Raw genomic sequence first — 18494 nt, forward strand, 5'->3', positions numbered from 1 at the left:
ATCAACATGTAATCTCTAGGGAGGGGGTGGTACTCCAAAGACCACACCCATTCTCAACAGGTGAGTTCAAACCATCAACAAATTTTGCTTCAGTGGTTTACTTCACCAACCTGGTCTGTTCCAAGGTTAGGATGTCCGGGAAATACATGTTTGAGGAAAGAGACACAATAGATAGAGGTTAGCAATGGATGAGCCAGAATGAGATCTGGTTTGCCTTTCCAGGTAGACATTGTGATAAGTGACCTAATAACCCAGAAATATCAAACAAACAATTGTTTGTGTGATGGAACGCTAGCAAGAGAAATCATAGGACTTGTGAAGCAGTGCCTAGCACTGTACAAAATGTTGGAAGACTCTAAATAATTCCAGGGTTTGATGCTTCTTTTTCCTTCAGCCTCTTGCGTAGGCTCTTTGAGTTGTATGCCCTATCCACATAGTGCCGGCATCTACTACATTGTTTGTTACTGTTGGTCAGAGCTTTCAGAGAATTCATTTGACCATTGCATCTGCCTTTGCTACTCTTGCCCCATCAACTGCAACCTGAAAAAAGGAGACAAGACAAATACTTGATGGGATGAGGATCATAGTAAGAGGTGGAGGCATGGATTCATGTCCATTGTCTTCAGAAGTTGATTTCAGAGGATTAGCGCTACTCCTTGAACTTCTGTAAAAGTTCTTTGTCTAGTTACCCCTGAGACACCAATGTCGAAAACAAAATATAGAATGGCCATAATAATGAAGTTAAAATATAGAATGGACAAAATCTCGAATGGACACAATATAGTGGTTGAAAATATCGAATTGAAGTTAATTAATACCTATATTGATTGTCAAAATATAGAAGTCAAAATAATCGAAGTATAAAATATAGGCATTAAAAAATTGATTATTATTCAAAATTCTATATATTTTAAAGTGTTTTGTATGTTAGTATATGTGTGAAAAGTGTATATTATTTTTGTAATGTATGTTAAATTTATTTTAAGTAATGAATTTTGTTATTTAATTTTTGTATATTTTAATTCTGTAGCGGGTTGTGGGTTTATAGGGGAATAGGGTGGGAAGTATTTTAATTGCAATTAAATATTTTTATTTATTGGCATTCATTTTGAATTTATTGTTAATACATTTTTAATTGGTAATTACTTTTAATTAATTGGTAATTTTTATTAATTTATAATTATGTTAACTTTCTTAATTAAAATTAAATTACTTCCCACACTATTTCCCTATGAACCCACAACCCGCTACGGAAAATAAATTAAGTAAATTCTTTTTTTTCACTTATTGGTATTGATTTCTAATTTATTGTTTATTAATTTTTAATTGGTAATTAATTTGAATTAATCTGTAATTACTTTTTATTAATTAATTTTTTGATAAATATGATAATTTTATAAATGTATTTTCTGTAGCGGGTTGTGGGTTTATAGGGAAAAGGGTGGGAAGTAATGTAATTGCAATAAATTACATATTAAAAATCATTTTTGTGTATTGATAATTAATTTACTATTCATTATTAATTGTTATTATTGAAAATTAATTATTTGTTAAATATGAATAGGTAATTGATTGTTAATAACCAATATTTATTTGTATTTCTAATTAATTAATTATTACATATTAAATTGGTAATTATTTTTAAATAATGTTTTATTGGTATTGATATTTAATTTATTCGTATTATTATAATAAATCATTACTTTCCCTACTGTTAAACTCACTGGAGTGGGAATAGTAATTTTTACCCCTACGCTATCCAACGCTTTCCCTACTGTTGCACTCTCTGGAGTGGAAATAGTAATTTCTGATAGATACATCTCACAAGGTGAGGAATCCACTGGCAATATCCCCCTGCGTCAGCAGCATCTGGAAACTCTTTTTGTAGCTTCGCGCCAACGTGGACCGACGTCACAGAGGCACAGCATCGCGCGCGACTCCGCTGACGCCACCGACCCCATATTAGGCCCACGCCGGCGTGATGACATCAGTTCCCTTTTTTCCGCGTCGTCGATGCTAACGGTTTTTTAGGGATCGTCCGTAGCTTTTGCAGTAACTTTGTTACCTTGTATTGTTCGTGTTTCATTGTCTTCTCTTTCTACATGTCTTTGAAGAAGACCGGATTTAAAGCCTATGGGGAATGCGGCAAAACCATTTCCATTACGGATCCACATGAATGCTGCTTGTGGTGTTTAAGCTCCGACCACGACGTCGAAGACTACCAGTTTTGTAGGAAGATGACAACTAAGGCCCTCCGGGAAAGAGTGGCTAAGCTTCTTGTGTTAAAGCTTAAAGGAAGTAAGGAGAAGAAAAAATCGAGGTTGTGGACTCGACGCTCGAGGTCAAGATCTCATTCGAGGTCGCGATCGGACTCGTCCTCGGCCCATGCTTTGAGATCATCTAAAAAGAAGCATAAGAAGAGGTCCCATGAATCCCGACATCGCTCGAGGAAGGACTCGGGTTCTAAGCCGAAGTCGCAGGTGAAGCTGATTGAGAAGGTGGTGGTATCTTCGGCTTCGGAAGATCAGGACGCCGGGGGTGAGGCGTTGCATGCAAATTCGCCAGGTTCCTTGAGGCAGACGGCGAATCCATCTCCGGTTCCATTCCATCCTCCAGATCGGGTGGATGAAGGTGAGGGGGAGATGGTTGGAGAGGGAGAGGCTCAGTTGCCCGAGGGTCTGTCGACTCCGGTGCACCAGCCCGAAGAGGAAGTCGATGTCGTATCGACTCCACGCCCTCAAGAGCAGCCTGGGGGTTCGTACCCAGCCTTCCTGGCTCCAGCTCAGGATCCAACGCATTTCCTTAATGTAATGTTTGGTATATATTCCAGGGCTATGTACCCCTCTGGGGCTCCTGTTGGTCCCACGAGTCCGATGGCGTTTGGTCTGGGTGTTCCCCAAACCTATGCACCTGCGGCCTTTATGCCGGCTCTGGCACCGCATTGGCATTTTCCGACGCCGGCGAGGCCTTCCACTCCGAAGCCATCGACGCCAAAGTCGTAAACGCTGAATCCTTCGACGCCGATTCTATCAACCCTGATGCCAAACCCTGAGCAACGTCGTGGGATTCTTCCTCGTCCGACGTCGGGATCCGGCACCGGCTTCGACGGAGCCGACAGTGGATCCGACGGCTTTGAATATGAAGCACAGGTCGAGGCGTGAAGCCCAGAGGCTGATGGAGGAAGAGAGGTATCGTGAGGAGAATTTGGAGGAGGGTGAGCTGCAGGAGCCTGAGGACCCATTTGAGGACCTTTCAGTGGCTAGTGGCCTTGAACTGTCCCATGATTGGGATTTGGTTTCAGATGTGGCTCCTTGCCATGTCGTAATAAAGAAGGCTGCAAGTTTATTGAACATTGCTCTACCTACTGCTGAGTTTAAGTCAAATCTTCTCACAGAGGTCCTTCACTCTCCATCTTCAGTAACTGAACCATTGCTGCTTTTTAATGATGCCCTTAAAGAACCGATTTTAGAGGTTTGGAAGAAACCTGTATCAGCTCCTGCTGTTTCTAGGGCTGTTGCCAGGAGGTACAGAGCTGCTCCTGATGACCCAGAATTTTTATCCATTCACCCTCTGCCTGAGAGTTTGGTGGTGCAGGCGGCCTGTTCCAAAAGATCAACAGCAGCTTTTCCACAGGTTCCAGCAGAAAAGGAGTCAAGAAAACAGGATCAGGCTGCTGAAAAGGTTTTCTCCTCCGCCAGTATGGCGCTGAAGTCCACGAATGTGACCTGCCTGATGGGGTGTTATATCCACCCCCTGATGGACACTGTAAAAAACAGTTGGTGCCCAAGATCCCGGAGGAGGATAGAAAAGACTTCCAGGAAGTAATCTCTGACACTCAGGCTGCAGCAAGGCAAATGATTCAGAGTGGATTAGACACGGCAGACTCTGTGGCTAGGGTCATAGGCTCTTCTGTAGCAACGAGGAGCGCTGTGTGGCTGAAATCGAGTAAGTTTTCGACAGATGTCCAGTCTACATTGATGGATCTCCCATTCGACGGGTCTGGTTTATTTGGCAAGTAGGCAGACGCTGCTTTAGAACGCTTTAAAGACAGCAGGGCGACGGCTAAGTCGTTGGGCCTTCAGACCAGGGGCACTTTTGGGAAACGTTCTAGAGTATTTAGCAGATCTTCTTTTCGATCCTACAAGACAACGCAGCAGCAGCAGCCGCAGCAGCAGAGAAACACGCTGTACAGGTTTTCTAGGGGCAAGCAAAGAGCCCGTTCTCGAGGCCGCCAAGCTTCCTCCTCTTCCCCGTCCCAGCCCCCTGCCAACGCAGCAAAGCAGCCCTAGATCCGCCATTCCGGATCATGTGGATTCAGTGGGGGGTCGGCTTACCCATTTCCTACGAGATTGGGAATTGATTACATCGGATCTTTGGGTTCTCAATCTCATGGGGAATGGGTATGCTCTTCCCTTTCAGGAGTTTCCCCCAAATTACCCTCTTTGCCAGGGTTATTGTTCGGAGGACCACCTGCTTCTCTTGCAGGAAGAAGTCCTGGCACCGTTCAGAAAAGGTGCGATAGAGGTGGTTCCGGAGCAGGAAAGGGGTCAGGGATGCTACTCCCGGTATTTTCTGATCCCCAAGAAGGATGGCAGGCTTCGGCCAATCCTGGATCTCAGAATCTTGAACCTTTACCTGAAACAAGAAAAGTTCAAGATGCTCACTCTTGCACAGGTTCTTCAAGCGCTGCTGGAAGAAGACTGGATGGTGTTGATCGATTTGCAGGATGCGTATGTTCATATTCCCATCCTGAAGTCGCACGGAAAGTATCGCGGTTTTACAGTTGGGTCGCAACACTACCAGTTTGCGGTCCTTCCATTTGGTCTTACTACTGCGCCTCGAGTCTTCACCAAGGTGATGGCGGTGGTAGCAGCACATCTCAGGAGGTCGGGGATACCTGTATTACCGTATCTGTATGACTCAGCACCTTCCCCGGCGACTCTGCTTTGATCAGCCAATCCCCTGCAGGAGACAACTCAGTTGTTGCACAGATTGGGTTTTTTGATAAATGTACCCAAATCTCACCTGGTGCCCTGTTCTTAGGTGCGGTACTGGACACTTCTGTATGCTGTGCATTCCCTCCTCCTCAAAGGATTCACGACATACAGGAAATGATTCCTTTATTCTACAATGGAGAGGTTGTTCCAGTCCTGAAGGTCTTACGTCTGCTCGGTCTGATGGCTTCTTGCATTCTGTTGGTCAACCATGCACGCTGGCACATGAAGGCACTCCAGTGGTGCGTCCACAGACAGTGGTATCCGCACAACGGAGATCTCAGGGAGTCAGTGAGGATCTCCAGAGAGACTGCAGCGGATTTGTCTTGATGGAGCGTGAAAGGCAATCTGTCACAAGGAAAGCCTTTTCAACTTCCTCCATCGGTGGCCACGGTGATATGGGATGCATCCACTGTAGGGTGGGGTGCTCATCTGGGGGACTTGGAGGTCAAGGGTCTTTGATCTCCAGAGGAAAGGTTGCTTCACATCAACCTACTGGAATTACGGGCGATACATCTGGTGCTCAAGGCCTTCCTCCCTTCCCTTCGCGGGCGGTCAGTTCAGGTCCTGACGGACAACACGACCGTGATGTGGTATGTCAACAAGCAGGGAGGAGTGGGGTCGCAGTGTCTCTGCAGAGAGGCTCTGCGTCTCTGGTACTGGGTTCGGGACCATCAGATTGTCTAATGGCAAATAATCTGGCCGGAGTTCTGAACGTTCATGCAGACAGTCTCAGTCGGCAGTACTCAGCCGACCACGAGTGGAGGCTTCATCCAGAGGTAGTTCGTCACGTCTTTCGGACGTGAGGAACTCCTCAGGTGGACCTATTCGCCACTCGCGAGAATGCTCACTGCTGGACATTCTGCAGCCTCCAGTTTCAGATGCAGGGAGCCTTGGGGGATGCGTTTCAGTTGAGTTGGGACTCGCAACTCCTTTACGCGTTTCCTCCCATACCCTTGATTCCTCGGGTTCTGAGGAAAATTCACCAAGACCGGCCCAAGTTATATTGATCGCCCCGGAATGGCCAAGAAGGGTGTGGTACACAGACCTTCTCCACCTCTCCTCTCACCCGCCGCTCCGTCTCCCTCACAGGGCAGATCTCCTCTCCCAGATGGAGGGGCAGGTTCTACACCCCCACCTCCAGACCTTACACCTTCATGCCTGGAGATTGAATGGGGCAATGTGAGTTCCTTTTCTCTCCCACACGATGTGGTGGATGTCATTTTGTCAGCCAGGCGTGATCACTAAGTCCATTTATTCCTATAGATGGTCAAAGTTCGTTGCTTGGTGTGGGGAACAGTCTATTGACCCTTTAAGGGCTCGTTTATTCTTCAATTTGCTCTTTCCTTGGCCCAGCAGGGTTTTGCGGTAGCAACTATTAAGGGTTATTTGTCGGCCTTATCGACTTTCCTTTGTTTGCCTGACCAGCCCTCTTTGTTTAAGTCACCTATTGTTTTACGATTCATCGGGGGCTTTACCAATAAATTTCCTTCTACTCCTTTCATTTTACCTCAATGGGACTTGAACCTTGTTCTTACATTCTTGATGGGTTCACCTTTTGAACCCTTACACTCTGTCTTGAAAGACCACAGTCTCAAGGGACATGTCTTCCTTGTAGCAATTACCTCAGCAAGGAGGGTAAGTGAGCTTCAAGCTCTTAGTTCAAAGCCCCCATTTTTATCCATTCATGCTGATCGAATGGTTCTTAGGACCAGGGCTGCTTTTCTGCTGAAGATGGTAACTCCTTTCCACCTGGGGCAATCGGTTACCCTCCCTACCTTTTATCCTCCCCCCTCAACCTTCCAAGGAGGAGGGGCAGTTTCATCGCTTGGACCCTAAGAGGGCGGTGAGCTTCTACCTGGACAGGACAAAGGAGTTCAGAATGGATGACCAGCTGTTCGTTGGATTTGCTGGCTGCAGGAAAGGAAGATCTCTGCTCAAGCGCACGCTCTCAAGATGGATAATTTTATGTATTAAGATCTGCTACTCCCTGGTGCGTAAGGAACCTCCAGAGGGTATAAGGGCTCATTCCACTGGAGCTAAGTCTGCAACATCTGCTCTTTCTAGAGGTGTGCCCGTAGAGGACATTTGCAGACCTGCGACTTGGGCCTCCCTCCACACTTTCGCGAAGCATTACTGCTTGGATACCGAGGTGAGGAAGGACGGCCACTTTACGCGTTGTGTCCTCCAAGATTTCTTGGCATAGAAGAGTGGACACCCTCCTCCAGGAGTGGGGACTGCTGTGGGAATCTATTCACAAGGTGAGGAATCCACTGGCAGATGTATCTATCAGAAGAACAAGTTACTTACCTTCGGTAATGCTTTTTCTGGTAGATACAGTATCTGCCTGTGGATTCCTCACTGACCCACCCGCCTCCCCGTTGTCCACTCATGTATACCATGTTTGTTGTATATATATATATATATATATATATATATATATATATATTTATTGTCAAAGGAAATGCTTATTACATTTTGCTTTCCCTCCCCTCATTGTTTTCGCACTATGTGTGTTATCTGAGCCTTGTGTACTGTGTATACTATGTATTTTTCTACTGTCATTGGTCCGTCTGTGGGCCTCAAAGGCACAGAAAAAAGGGCGGAACTGATGTCATCACGCCGGCGGGGGCCTAATATAGAGTCGGTAACGTCAGCGGAGTCGCGCGCGATGCCGTGCCTCTGTGACATCGGTCCCCTTTGGCACGAAGCTACAAAAAGAATTTCCGGATGCTGCTGATGCAGGGGGATATTCACAAGGTTAGGAATCCACAGGCAGATACTGTATCTACCAGAAAAAGCGTTACCGAAGGTAAGTAACTTGTTCTTTTGCCCCTACGCTATCCAACGCTTTCCCTACTGTTGCACTCACTGGAGTGGTATAAGTAAATGTTACCCTCCCGCTATCCTATGATAAAAATATTGTATATTTTTTATTAATATTACGTTAAATTTTTGAATACATATATATATATATATATATTAACTTAAAAATACTTACATTAATTATTTATTCATTTTAAGGTTATTTAAGTATGTTTTTGATAATTATATTTATTATTTCATTGATTTTAAATTACTTTTAAAACATTTTAAAATAATTGATATTTTTACTAACTATATTTTTTACAAAAATATTTTAAATTCAATATTTTTGTACTTACCTGTTTGTAAATAGGAATTCGATATTTTTGCATTGCATATTTTCTCAACGATATATTCGTAAGTCTATAATTTGGTATTCTATATAATGTTAGTGATATGTCTCAGGAGATCAAGCCAGCAAATGCATAGGCAGGGTTTGCTAAGCTTGCGCCATTCTCCGTTGCTCAGGGACTTCTCTGGGAAGGTGGTCCCCAGAAGTTTTCTGCCTGTTTTGTTCTTGAGCAACAGTGGTTTTCATACCCTAGTAAAAATGTTTATGGTTATTTCTAGAATCGTACATGGTCCTAAAGAGTAAGCCATATTAAGACACATAAGGCAGAGCAGGTTAATTAGTAAGGGCCAGATTTAGATTTTGTCCAAAAGGCCCTCCCAGAGCCATCTGTAGCCTTACCTTCTGACCGACCCGTTCCGGGAGTCGGTCCATCCAAATGACGAAGTACGATGCACAAAAGTCTCCAATTTCGGAATGACTCGTACGCTCCGATTCCAGCTCCATTTTCCTTATAAGCAAGCTCCGTAAACGCTGAATGAAGTTGTACAGAGGGATTTCCCAGTCAGTTTTCGGCCGGCCAAGTACGATGCGTACTTCCTACCCGCCAAACAGGTTGCCACCTCTAGCACATCAGAGCATCCGGAAGAGCGCTATTTCAGCTCTGTTTCGCGCCACAACACAATCCCTGCATACGAGATGAAGCAGCCATGTATCTGATCGCGCATGTATCATCCCTATAATATACGCCTTTGGTCGATACTACAACCCTAACCAACGCGTCCATCACGGACAGTAAGTCAGACACCTACCACACACAAACGCATCACTACCCCACAAAAGGTAACTTAATACACAGCTTGTGATAAACCACAGTCAATATTGGAGTGGAGGGAATTCTTTCAGCATTGTATTGTCAATGGGGGTGGTGGATGGCAAACACTCCCACCACTTTCCACCCCATAGGGGGGTGGATGCCTAATACTACTAGGATTGTCCATCCCATAGTGGGGTGGATGCCTAATACTACCAGGATTGTCCACCCCATAGGGTTGTGGATGTCTATCACTCCCAGTGTTGTCCACCCATAGGGGGGTGGATGCCTAATACTACCAGCATTGTCCACTCCACAGGGGAGGTGGATGCCTATCACTCCCACCATTGTCCACCCCATTGGTGGGTGGATGCATAATACTACCAGCATTGTCCACCTCATAGGGGGGGATGCCTAATACTACCAGTGTTGTCCACCAGATAGGGGATGGATGCCTGATACTACCAGCACTGTCCACCCCATGGGGGGGTTGATGTCTATCACTCCCAGCATTATCCACCCATTACAGGGGTAGATGCCTAATACTACCAGCATTGTCCTCCCCATAGGGGGTGGATGCTTAACATTTCCCCAGCGTTGTCATGCAAAATTGGTGTCTTGTGTGCAAACTGCTAGACATTTTGAATCATAAAGTGGTATGGGAGACATCCCCATCAGCACTGTAGTGATACAACTGTACATGTGGGGCTCAACCCCCTCCTGCAAGGTTAAGCAATTAGGAGTTTGGAGGGAAAACCCTTCCCCACATTAACCTTTTTGTCACTACAGTGATGAACAACCACTCTGCATGGTCAAGCAACTAGGGGTTTGGGGGTGGCTATCCCCCTCCATCAGTGTAGTGACAAAACTGTGAATGTGGAACTCAACCCCCGTGCATAGTCAAGCAACTATGCTGTTGGGTGGCTATCACAACATTGCTGGTGGGTTTAAAGGGGGTGACCAAACAACCACAGAACTGTTGAAACAAACATTGGTGTGGGTGTTACATACCCTCAACCATGTGCAGCCGATCTGTGCTTTATGGGGCTAACTCTGTCAGCAATGTTTAATTGGACAATGTGACATGTGACCATCAAAAAAGCGTCAACACATATTTTTGTGCAAGCAGCGGCAAATACAAAAGATTCAATCACAAATTCCAGTTTTGATGAGATCCAATTCCACACTGTTGCAGCAACGTTAAATGCAAAACCCAAGGTATGTGCAAGGTGAAGATGTAGGAGGCCCAGGGAGAGCAGAGAAAGAAACAAAGCACAACATCCACTCAATGCCCTTCAAAGACAGTTGAAATACATGGAGGAAGATGCATAAAGACAACCGACCAGCCCCATACCACAGAACAAACACAACATATGTGTGAGTGTTGAACTTTTTCTAGCCTGGACCCATACACACAATGGCAGGCTTAACTCCACTGAGACATATGCGTGTTGAGTACAATCAGGAAGTATACCATATAGGGTTTGGATTGTTAATATGGGCAATCAGGCATCGGTTAATGAGCGGATGCACCAGAGTCAAATGCGGGCCAAGCATGGTGGAACACCAAAAACCACATCAAGAGACTGACTCACTTCCACAGTACACTCAAGGCCACAGCACTGTGTTGCCAATATCCTGTCTGCTGAGCCACTATGATGCAAAATGAGGATGTGGGTCATACTTTTGAGCACACTCACTCATGGGCACTGTGTCACGTGCCTTGCAAGAACCACTGTAATCTCACATACCCAAACATCACTCCTAGGGCATGGCCAGTGATTGAAGGGCACATTTTTAGGTAGGTGCCTTACTGGGAGCAAAGTCACATTTGGCCAGTCTAAACAACACCCACCTTGATCAGCAGCATCGTGCCTCATCAAAACCTCCCTTGACAAGTGACATTGCACAGGCCACCATGACAGCATTGATCACTGGATATATAATGATGAATCCATTATTGACTTGACATCATTGTGATCACAATACAACCATGGGTCCTTGTACTGTTGTGTATGACCAATGGGTGAATATCAGCTTCAGGTAGGTACACCCAGCACAAAACATACTAGGACAAATACACATTTGACGGTGAAACTAGAGGTGCCAGACACACTTGTGGTGGACAGATAATAACATCCTTGACGAGACTCAAAACGGGTTTCGTGCTCAACATAGCACTGAAACGGCTCTGCTCTTCATGATTGAGCACCTGCGATCAGTGCTAGACGCGGGGCAGACCGCGGCGCTCCTATTGTTAGACCTGAGCGCCGCGTTCGACACGGTGTCTCATGACATTTTGCTGCGGCGTTTGGAGGAAGTGGGGATTGTCGGGAAGGCTCTTAAGTGGTTCCGCTCATTCCTCTCGGACCGGTCTTTTAAAGTAGCCATTCCACCTGGCCAGTCCTCGTACCATTCTCTGGAACTGGGAGTCCCTCAGGGCTCTGCTCTCAGCCCCACATTATTCAACTTGTATGTGAAACCGCTGGCTGATGTCGTTAGGCAATATGGCCTTACGATGACATCGTATGCCGACGACACGCAGCTGGCGGTGACACTTAGTGGGGACCCTGAGGTGACTGCGCCCAGATTCCGGGCAGGACTGATAGCTGTGGCTAGCTGGATGCGTAACAACTGCTTACAGCTTAATGCAAAAAAGACCGAGGTTCTGATTGTAGGGAAGCAGGCGGAACTCTGGGGAGACCAGTGGTGGCCTCTTGAACTGGGGGCGATGCCTATTCCAGTGGACGAAGTTAAAAATCTGGGGGTATGGCTGGATTCTAACCTTTCTTTTGCCAGCCATACAAAGAAGACAGCAGCCACCTGTTATGGCATTCTGCGAGGACTTAGACCTGTTCTCAAATTTTTCGACCCTCCCACACGTCAACTGGTGGTCCAGGCCTCTATCCTCTCTCGGATAGACTATGGGAGTGCCTTGCTCCTTGGAGTCAATCAGGCTGAGGCGACGAGGCTTCAGAGGGTGCAGAATGCTGCTGCACGGGCCATTGTAGGTCTCCCGAGACGATGTTCTGTCTCTCCTGTTTTGGCCTCTCTGCACTGGCTTCCGGTCAGACAGAGAATCAAATTTAAGGTTCTCTGTCTGGCATTTAAGATCTTAAAGCTGTCTTCACCTCCGGCCCTGACAGGCCTTATTTCTTCTTATGTCCCTTCGCGATCCCTTAGATCCGAAGCCCAGTATCGGGCGAACAAGCCTAGGTTCAGGCTTAGCAGGATGGGAGGACGTTCCTTCCGCGTGCTGGCGGCAGATTTATGGAATTCCCTTCCTGTTCACATTCGGGCCCTCAACAGCTTGACCCTTTTTAGAAGGGCCATCAAAACCCACTTGTTCATCTCTGTAGGCTAATATCCCCCTCTGTCAGCTATGATCTGTTGTGTTGTTGCATATGATCAGGCGCCAGGACGCCCCTTTGCTGGGGCAGCTGTTGCGCCTAATAAATGTTATTAACATAACATATTAACATAACAGATGCAGTGACTTTGTGTCACCTACATAACACATACTCAACCCCTACAGGGCAACAAGAGATACCTACTCACAGAAGGATGACATTGTGCTTCATTTTACACCCACTCATCACAAAGGAGACTGGCCCAACACCACACAAGTCCACGGACACACAAAATAGAATTATGAGCCTCACACTGCAACAAACCAGAAGTGGATGTCTCACATCTGTCAGCGCTACACATGTAGACCACATTCCTACTTGCTGTGTAGAAAAGCATTGACCAACACCAATGTAGGAGACAGTCACCATGTGTGGCCTGGGGCATTGAACACAACTCCAGATCAGACTATTTACACCATCAACTTGGTTGCATGTCTATCACAACAACTCTGCATCTAGCTACAAAAGTTGAGCGGCATTATGTACAGCTCATCGCTAAACCCAAATTTAGGGGTGGGCAGAATTTGCATAGTCGCTTAACGCAAAGCACGGAAAAGTTCTGTGAACACGCGGAATTGCTTGTCCCGCCCTTTCGCAATGCTTTTTTCCTGTTCGCTAGCGCTGTTTGGGTGCTTGGGGAGAAATATGAAAGAGCGAACAAGCAAAAAATCCTGCAAAGCCGCGGATTGCGGATTTTTGGCAATTCCGCCTTCTCTGTGGAATGCAAAATTACCCAAGTGGAACGGAATTTACTGCCCAGGCCTAGCCAAATTGTCAATGCAGAGTGTGTACTGCAGAAGACCTGGAAGACACATGGCTCACCAGATAGACGATACAACATCTGGGTTAGTAGGCTACAATGCACAGCCAAATGTGTAAGCTAATCTGCCTGCACTGGAGACAACGCTGAAGGGGCAATCTGTATCTCACAAACACAATGCACGTACTAGCCATAACACATGGGAAATGTGTACATCCATTGAGGATGGAGTACATGTGCAGAATGGAATATGCATTTGGCACTTGAACATGGCTCCGAATCCAGAAATCCGTCTAAGAGACCTACAAATAAGATATGTTGCCATCAGGCTATAGGGCAGGGTACAATGTGCTGATTGGGAGCACTCTTTGACACATACAAGGCCCACACTTACCAAAACAAATGACAGATTAAAAACATGCTGATGATGCTAATACAAATGGAACTGGGTGAAGATTCAATGTGTCACATGTGAGTTTGCTCACAGTGCAGGCTCTTGTCTCACCACAACCAGGGATTTCATCATGATCAATGAATTAATCAATCAATCAAACAATCATTTGTAGAGCGTGCTACATACCTGTGAGGGTCTCAAGGCGCTGGGGGGAGGGGAAAGGGGGCTGCTACTGATTGAAAAGCCAGGTCTTGAGAAGTCTTCTGAAGGCCAGCAGGTCCTGGGTCTGTCGTAGGCCAGTAGGGAGAGTGTTCCAGGTCTTGGCGGCAAGGTAGGTGAAGGATCTGCCGCCGGCAGTGGTTTTCCTGATGCGTGAAACTGTGGCGAGGGCGAGGTTGGCTGAGCGGAGGCTGCGGGGGGGGGTGTAGAAGCTGAGTCGATCGTTGAGGTATGCTGGTCCGGCTTTGTGTGCGTGGATGAGGAGTTTGAAGGTGATCCTCTTGTTTACGGGGAGCCAAGGAGCCAATGCAGTCTCAGTAGTTTGATTGTTATTCCTGCGTAGAGGGCGTTCCCGTACTCCAGTCTGCTGATGACGAGGGCCTGGGTGACGGTTTTTCTCGTGTCAGAGGGGATCCACTTGAAGGTCCTGTGGAGCATCCACTCTACTGGTGCACACACACCGTGGCGAGTCTAAGTCAAAAGCCATGATTAGCTACCTGTGTGTAGATAACTAGGAAGTGCAGAGATGCCAATCTGGACTATTTGGAGCACAGGTGGCATATCAACACACATAAGTATATATACACTTGAGGGGACTATACCCCCTGACTATGGTAGGTCGCTCCCCTCCGCACAGCGACACCTGTGTGTCCCTGCCCCAGCTGCTGCTGCTGAGGAAGTTCGAGGACCCCCACCACCCGCAGACTACCACCTGCGCCTCATCCCTGGTGATCAGTGGTAGGCCGTAGGTTTGTTCATCTTCCGCTTTATTGTTTTATTGTATTGCCTGCATTTCATTGTTGTGTCTGTGACAGCTGTTGTTCTGTCTTCCCCCGCTGCCTGTTCGTAGTCAGTGCCTGTTTTCCTCCCTATGTTCCCCTCGCTGTCCCCGTATCTCTCAGCCCGGTTTTTCCTTCCGTACCCCTCGTTGCCCCTGTGTCTCTGCCCGGTTTTCCCTTCTGCTCCCCTTGCTGTCCCTGTGTCCCTCAGCCCAGTTGTTCCTTCTGTTCCCCTCGCTCTCCCGTATCTCTCAGCCCGGTTTTTCCTTCTGTACCCCTCGTTGCCCCTCTGTCTCTGCCCGGTTTTCCCTTCTGTTCCCCTTGCAGTCCCTGTGTCCCTCTGCCCGGTTTTTCCTTCTGTTCCTCTCACTGCCCTGTGCCTCTCTGCCCGTTTTTGCATTCTGTTTCTCAGCTGTCCCTGTATTCTTGTGCCCTCTTGCCTTCTGTGACACTCGTTTTTTTCCCTGTATTTCTGTGCCCTCTTGCCTTCTCTGACACTCACTTTTCCTGTATTTCTGTGCCCTTTTTGCCTTCTGTGCCTCTCATTTTTTCCCCTGTATTTCTGTGCCATCTTGCCTTCTGTGACACTCATTTTTTGTGCCCTTTTGCCCTCTGTTCCCTTCATCATCCCTCACCGCCCCTGCCGCTGCGTCCCGTGCAGCACTGCCCACCCCGACTGCCCACTCGCTGCCTCCGATTCCCACCTCCCAGCTGCTCCTCCCTCCCAGCTCCCCGTATATGCCAGCCACTGCGCAGCCGCGCAGCTGGCACGCCAAAGGTGCACCTAAGGCAAGCCTGTCTGTGCCTGTCTGCACCTGGACCGCACTCAGTGCCAGAATACCTTGCCCCCGCACCCGCCACGATGATCTCCGCCACTATGACACCAGCACTCTGCACGCTCTCAACTCCGAACATTCCCACACCTGCTTCAAGGTCAGCCTGAAAGGGACACACAGTGCCTTCATCTCCCGGAGCTGCAGCAACGCCAGCGTCAGAGCCGACAAATCACCCACCAAGAAAGACCTCAACCACCTCTGATGCATACTACTGAATACCCGCTCCGCACGCAAACACGCTGTCGAGTTCTGGGACCTGCTCAACACAACATTCCCGGACGTCGCCTTCCTGACAGAGACCTGGTTGAATGACTCCTCTGCACCCGTCATCACCATAGCCATCCAACGGCTAAAGATCACCCAAAGAGACCGCACCAACGGAGTTGGAGGAGGAATCGCCATTGTCAACAAGAACAGCATTAGGGTCTTGACTAGCACCAATGACGCGCTCAGCACTGCCAAACACATGCACTTCCAGATCCACACAGACCCTAACGCCACCCTCAGAGGCACCCTCATCTATCGACTCCCCGGACCCCGTCCCCGGTGATGGAGTCGGTGACTCCATTGCTGACTTCATCAGCACGCCCTGACCTCCACCGACAACATCCTCCTCGGAGACCTTAACGTTCACCTTGAGCACAACAACAAAAACAACTGCACAACCCTGATTGATAACCTCGCCAACCTTGGACTGAAGCAACTCATCATAATGCTCACCCTATTCGCTGGCCACACACTCGCCCCGTCTTCACTTCAAGCCCTCACGTCTCCGTCAGCAGCCACACAACCAAACTCCTCTGGACCGACCACCGCTGCATCTACTTTGCCTTCCAGAAACCCACCACACACCATTGCACCCAACAGATCCCCCGTCGCTGCTGGAGAAAAATCACCGAAGACCAACCACATGCAAACATTGCTCTCAGCCCACCCACCGAACCCTCCAACACCGACCACGCTGCCCACAGCCTCAGACGCTGGATCAAGGACTGCGCCAACACCCTCGCCCTTCTGAAGAAACCCCCTCACAGAGACACCATCAAGCGGGCCAGCTGGTTCACCCCAGAAGTCCTTGCCTCCAAGCAAGCCTGCTGGAAACTAGAGAAGGAATGGAACAGTGAAAAAACTCTTGACAGCCACGCAGCACACAAGGACGTCATCCGCAACCACCACTACCTCATCAGGGCGGGCAAGAGGACCTCCTTCAAAGTCCGCCTCAACAACAACGCACACAATAGCAAGGAGCTCTTCAACATCGTGGCGAACTCTCCAACCCGATCGACATCGCTAGCCCTGTGCGACTCCATCGCCACCTTCTTCCACCGCAAGATAGCAGACATCCACGACAGCTTCAACACCCAGACAACCCAAATAGACAATTACACAACAGACCCTCCGCACACCATCGACCACAACCCCCTGCTAACCTGGGCCTACGTGAGCGTCGATGACACCATCACAACCATGAGCACAATCCACTCCGGCTCTCTGTTGAAGACGTGGTGCTGGAATGGGTCTGACAAAGAAAGCAGCTCCATCGCACCCCACCTGCAGAATGTCATCAATCTGTCCCTCAAGACCGCGACCTTCCCAGTGAGCTGGAAACACGCTGAGATCAACGCCCTACTCAAACAACCTAAGGCAGACTAAAGAGACCTCAAGAACTTCCAGCCCATCTCTCTGCTGCCCTTCCCGGCCAAAGTCATCGAGAAAATTGGCAACAGACAGCTAACTCGGTACCTTGAAGAAAACAGAATCCTGGACCCTTCACAGTCAGGGTTCCGCTGCAACCACAGCACCGAGACTGCCTCATCGCCGCCACCGACGACATCAGGACCCTGCTGCACACCTGTGAGACCGCAGCACTCGTCCTTCAAGACCTCTCTGCCGCCTTCAACACCGCCTGCCACCGCACTCTACGCGCACGCCTCCATGCCGCAGGGATCCGAGACAAGGCTGTGGAATGGACCACCTCCTTCCTCTTCGGCAAAACCCAGAGCGTCCGCCTCCCACATTCCGTTCCAAAGCTTCCGAGATCCTCTGCGGCGTACCCCAGGGATCCTCCCTCAGCCTGACACTGTTTAACATTTACATGGCCCCGCTCGCACACGTCGCCCGACAACACGACCTCAACATAATCTGCTATGCCGACGACACTTCTACTGATCCTCTCCCTCACCAAGGACCCCATCCCCGCCAAAGCTAACCTCCACAAAGAAATGAAGGCCGTCGCCGACTGGATGAAGATCAGCCGTCTGAAGCTGAACCCGGACAAGACGGAGGTCCTCATCCTCGGCTCCAACCATTCAGCCTAGGACGACTTCTGGTAGCCGATGGCACTGGGGGCAGCCCCGAAACCCACCGATCACGCTCGCAACCTGGGAATAATCCTCGACTCAATGCTCTCAATGACCAAGCAAGTCAACGCTGTCTCCTCCTCCTGCTTTAACACCCTCCACATGCTTCGCAAGATCTACAGATGGATCCCAACAGATACAAGAAAGACAGTCACCCAGGTCCTCGACAGCAGCAGACTCGACTATGGAAACGCCCTGTAAGCAGGAGCCCCGACCAAGCTCATCAAACTACTACAACGCATCCAAAACGCCTCAGCACGACTGATCCTCGATGTAACACCTCGCGGCCACATCACCCCATACTTGAGTAACCTGCACTGGCTCCCCCTTAACAAGAGGATATCCTTCAAGCTCCTCATCCATGCACATAAAGCACTCCACAAGACTGGCCCAGCCTACCTCAACAGAAGGCTCTCCTTCTACATCCCCAACCGCCAGCTACGCTCCACCGACCTCTCACTCACCACTGTCCCGATCATGCAAAGAACAGCCACTGGTGGGAGATCCTTCTCCCACCTCGCCCCCAGAATATGAAACACCCTCCCACTGAGCCTAGGAGAGGCCCAAGACTTGCTGACCTTCAGGAGGATATTCTAGACCTGGCTGTTCAATCAGTAGCGCCCCCCCTCTTCTCCCTAGCGCCTTGAGACCCTCACAGGTATGTAGTGCGCTTTACAAATGATTGATTGATTGATTGATTGAATGTGCTGCTGGTTAATGTTCACGTATCATGACTTAACATCCGAAGTAAACACCACCTCCATCTAAGAGCAC

The sequence above is a fragment of the Lissotriton vulgaris genome, unplaced genomic scaffold (assembly GCF_964263255.1).
Source record: "Lissotriton vulgaris unplaced genomic scaffold, aLisVul1.2 SCAFFOLD_617, whole genome shotgun sequence".
Taxonomy (NCBI): domain Eukaryota; kingdom Metazoa; phylum Chordata; class Amphibia; order Caudata; family Salamandridae; genus Lissotriton; species Lissotriton vulgaris.